Here is a 5094-nt window from a genome sequence, read left to right on the forward strand (position 1 = left end):
GCAAATCTCTCAAAGAATTACTGTTTATACTAAGATGCACCTGTTAATTATCTTAATTGTCCTCACACAACTCAACTCTTTTTGGTTGGAAACAAAATAAACATTAAATCAAGTGCCCCCCACCCCCCGATCTGGGGGACACTCCAAACACTTTTCAACTGCCATTTAAAAAAATTTTTTGTTTTTTGTGGATTTTTGTGTGTTTTTTTTGGGCTCTAAAATCATAAATTTTACAAGTGCCCCCTATAAAAGGGGAGGGGGACACTAAAACCAGCAATTAAAACAAATGAAACTTTAAAACATAGAAAATCAAATTAAAATTTGGTTGCTGGGGGTGACGACGCACTCCAGTCCCTCCGGCGCCCACCTCTCGCGGAAGGCCGCGAGCATACCGGTGGACACCGCGTGCTCCATCTCCAAGGAAACCCTGGCCCGGATGTACGCGCGGAAGAGAGGCAGGCAGTCGGGCTGAACGACCCCCTCGACCGCCCGCTGCCTGGACCGGCTGATGGCACCCTTGGCCGTGCCCAGGAGCAGTCCTACGTGGAGGCCCTCGGACCTACCCGCTCCCCTCCGCACAGGGTGCCCAAAGATCAGGAGTGTGGGACTGAAGTGCAGCCAGAAATTGAGGAGCAACCCCTTAAAATAATGGAACAGGGGCTGCAACCTCGCACACTCCATATAAACGTGGAACACAGACTCTTCCAGACTGCAGAAATTGCAGGCAGCCTGGGAGCCCGTGAACCGGCTTAAAAATTTATTGCACGGGACTGCTAAGTCCCCGATAAATAGTGGGAGGACTCCCGCGTAGAGTGCCCTCCATCGGGGACCCCCGCCTCCTCCGGATGGCAAGATGTTGTGCCATGGCGTGTCCGGATGGCAGACGAGGATGGCACGGTCTCGGATCACTGGATTCAGAGTCCAGAGTGCTCACCATTACACCATTGAACTAACGATCCTCACACAACACAGCAGGTTTCCATAAGACACAGCTGCAAGGATGTTCTTGATCTATAGAGATGCACCAGTTTCATGCTGGAACTTTCCCAGGTTGTTGACAAAATGTGTTGATCACTTAGGCCTGAAGTAACAGCACACTCAACTGATGCAAATATTGACCTCCTGTGCAGTGGCGTAACTACGCCAATGCAGTGGTATTGGGGCCCTCGCCTGAAGGGGGGCCCACCACCTGCTTCCTCGCGAACTCGTTGGCGGTGTGGCTCAGTTGGAAAATGCTCTCGTCCATCCTCGGTGAAAGTTTTGAACCTGTCGACCTTCTCTCCACCTCCTGCAGGTCGAGGGGTCTCTGCGGGGTGCTGAGCGTCAGGAGGAAGTTGCCCCCCACCATGTCGCCCTTCTCGGCTTTCCTCTTGCCCTGCTTCCAAACCTTCTCGTTGTTGCAGGTGAGGAAGTGTTGGGAAGGCGTTGCAGCAGGCCAGCACCGGCTGGCTCGTCATGTCGTTCATCCACAGGGTCAGCCCTTTCTTCCTCTTGGAGATGAAGTCCTCCTCAAAGCGGCCGGTGGCTTGCTTCTTGGGGATATGGGACACTGGGGTGACGGGGAACCTCTCCACCAGCCGGCCTTACAGCCAGTCGAAGTGCTTGTTGCGCGGGTTGACCAGGCACTGGGTGTGGCTGGCACCAGGCAGTACGAGATGTAACTCTTGATGCCCTTGAACTTGGTCTGCTTGGTGGGCTGGTCGATGGAGCAGGCGAACGGGTAAGGGGTCTCCTGCCACTCGGGACCATGCAGGCCAGCCGCCACGCAGATCTTGTCGCCGTCCTTGACGAAGCCGGCCGCCTCGCCCAGGATGAACGCCTCGCCGCCCGACTTGACGAAGGTGGCGAAGCGGTTGAGGTTCCTGCTGACCATGTCCGTGCTCTTGGAGGAGGCGGCGGCGGCCGAGGAGGAGGAGGACACCGACCCCACCGACATTCCGGCCGCCGGCCTCCGTGCTCACTCAATAACGGCCTGTTCCGTCGAAATCCGAGAACCCACCGCCACTGCCACCCCCACTCATGCCGCCCCTGGACAGCGGCCCATCCGCCACCGTCGAGTTATCATCCCAGTCGTCGTCCCAGTTGTCGGCGATGCTGCTCGACGCCTGGTGCTGCAGCCCCGCTAGGAACAGCCCCCCCGAGGCCGCCACCGTCCCTTTGGGCGAGAGGTGGGGGGCAGAAGGTGCTGGCGGCAGGGCAGGCCGGCAGGGGGAAGCCGCTGGGGGGCTGAGGCGGCGCCAGGCTGTCGTAGCTGCCAGTCGGCATGTTGGCATAGCGGGAGGCGCAGTCTCGGCGGCACCGGCACCGACAGCGGGTGCAGCTTCGCCCCCGCTCCCGGCTTGCACGTACGAGGCCGAAAAGAGGCCCCTCTGGCCACGGCTTTTGGCCCCCTCCAGCCAGCCCTCGATGTCATGCTCGCTGTACACGATCAGCACCTCGTCCTCCCGCACTGAGATCTCGCCCACATTCTCGCTCTGGAAATCGTACAAAGCCCGAGCCTGGAACGCCATCGTCCTGCCGTCCACACCCAGCTCAGCTGCGCTCCCGGACCCCGCCGTAACCCCCCACCCTGTAAACCCTCGCTCACACCGGTCCCAGCTCCCCCTCACACCGGCTCCCCCAGACCCCGAATTCGCTCTTCGGCCCCCCGGACCCCCTCACACGAGGGGTGGCTGCGCGGGGTGTTCCCTGGCCAGCTGCACTTTTCCCTGTCGTTCTGTGATTTTTTAAAATCTATGTTTGCATTGGGGCCCACATCCTCTAGTTACGCCACCGCTCCTGTGTCATGAGGTTACAGGGCTAATATTAAAGTACGATGCTTTCCAGAAATATTACTAATGTAACTATTTATCCACCAATAAAAATTATTAAAATGGTACTGTTTTTGAAGAACATGGGTCAATAACCAGGGGGCATAGATTTAAAGTAGTTGGTAGAAGAGTTAGAGGGGAGATGAGGAAAAGAAAATTTACCCAGAGAGTGGTGGGGCTCTGGAGCTCACTGCCTGAAAGGGTGGTAGAGGCAGAAACCCTCATCACATTTAAAAACTACTTAGAGAGCCGTGACCTACAGGTCTACAGACCTAGTGCTGGAATGTGGGATTAGGCTGGGTTGCTCTTTCTCGATCGGAATGGACACGATGGGCCAAATGGCCTCCTTCTGTGTTGTAATTTTTCTATGATTCTATGAACATCTCAAGTTTAAAATAAGCGCAATGGGTCCTTATGTTTCACTGCCTCATGATCAGAAATCAGTGCCAAAACCTAGATACACATGTGTATTATCTCTCAACAGTTGGCACTATACTCAAATTAACAAACTCTTTGAATTGAGTCAGCTTAGATTGATTCAGGTATAGATTCTAGAGAAAATACATTAAATGATACTTATCCACTCACACTTGCAGTGCTTGTGATTTGCAGGTTTTTTCTTACTTGTGAAATAACATAGGCACGTCCCAATTACAGCTTATAATATTTGCCATCGATATTTCTCGAAAAATATCATTGATAATGCTGTCAGTATTGCTAAATGTAGGCTACAGTGTTCACATATTGGGTAATTTCAGTCCAAATTTTCTTGGGATCATTCAAACCACATGTATCCACAATTATTTTACAGACTGAAGTTAGTTTTGGTAGATTTAAAATGCATGGAGTACATGAAAAACAACAGAAAAGGCAGCGTCAAGTTTGATGAACGGACAGTTTGGTTATTCTCATCATCATCATAGGCAATCCCTCGAAATGAGGATGACTTGCTTCCTCGCCAAAAAGGGATGAGTTCACAGGTGTTTCAATGAAGGACCTAATATTCCAGGTCCCGAACTACATCTTGAAGGGTGGAAGATGCCTGTACGTGGATTTCTTTAATGTGTGGTGTCCGTTGCACACCAGCCACCACACAGGCTTGACAGAGCTAGGTCTTGGTCCAGTGGAAAGGATTACCCAGGACAACTGGAGACCAGGTCTGTTGCATGGGCCTTGTGTGCACACATATTGTAGTGTGAGCTGGCCGGTCCTGCCCCTGGGCCCTTGCCTCTTCTGGCCCCGAACTCACACCTCTCCCAAGTCCTGATCACATCCTTCTGCATTCCCTCGCCGCTCCTTCGTCCCGACCTCGCCGCTCCTGCTGTATCTCCAATCACCGACCTGGACCTTGATGACATCCTCTTCGCTGCCGTCACCACCAGCTCGTGCTGTACCTTGAAATGGTGTGCCGCCACGCTGCCCATGGCTGCTGCTCGCCGCTCCTTTTATGGCCCCGACCTGTTGCTGATGGTCTCTCGCAGGTCAGGGCCACCACACTGTTGTTCTAGGATCAGTGGGATTGGTGGTAGGGTTGGAGGTTTCATCACATGACCTGTTGCCTCCAACCACCCGCCCAGTCAAACAGCCTTTTTTTCCCATTGCCAATACTTTTATAAGACGTTAAACTGAGGCCCAGTCTGCTCTCTCAGGTGGATATAAAAGATCCCATTGCACTATTTTGAAGAAGAGCAGGGAAGTTCTCCCCGGTGTCCTGGCCAAAAATGTATCCCTCAATTAACATCACTCAAACAAATTATCTGGTCATTATCAAATTGCTGTTTGTGGGAGCTTGCTGTGCACAAATTGGCTGCAGCATTTCCTACATTACAACAGTGACTACACATCAAAAAGTCCTTAATTGGCTGTAAACTGCTTTGGGACATCTGGTGGTCGTGAAAGGCGCTGTATAAATTCAAGTCTTTCTTTTCCATAACTTATAAGCAAAAGTGTTGAAAGAAAATTAAAAACTATATTTTTTTAATGTCCCTGTGATTTTTCCCAATGGTTGCTCAAAGCAGTTTTCAGAAGTGACATTTGAAAAGTTAAACTTTTGGCTGCTAACTCCTGCTACTTACAGATAATTAAAAAGCAACCCACAATCACATGCATGCAGACTGATTGTCTGGCAGAGAGATTGAACAAAGAAACAACCATCCCGAAACTAGACAATGCTGGTGAAAACAGGACATGCTTAAAGTCGACAGTCAATTCAAAACTGTCACCAGAAGTTGCCCAACAGGTTTTGGTGTCTTTGGCAAATGGGGCCATCAGACAAAACAATTAA

At 51.7% G+C, this 5094-nt stretch overlaps 1 pseudogene; it reads right to left on the reverse strand.

Moving 5' to 3' along the window:
- Positions 1-1138: 1138 nt before the first annotated feature.
- LOC139228012 (sorting nexin-18-like) lies at positions 1139-2510 on the reverse strand (annotated as a pseudogene).
- Between the last annotated feature and the right edge of the window lie 2584 nt (positions 2511-5094).

The sequence above is a fragment of the Pristiophorus japonicus genome, chromosome 17 (assembly GCF_044704955.1).
Source record: "Pristiophorus japonicus isolate sPriJap1 chromosome 17, sPriJap1.hap1, whole genome shotgun sequence".
Lineage (NCBI taxonomy): Eukaryota > Metazoa > Chordata > Chondrichthyes > Pristiophoridae > Pristiophorus > Pristiophorus japonicus.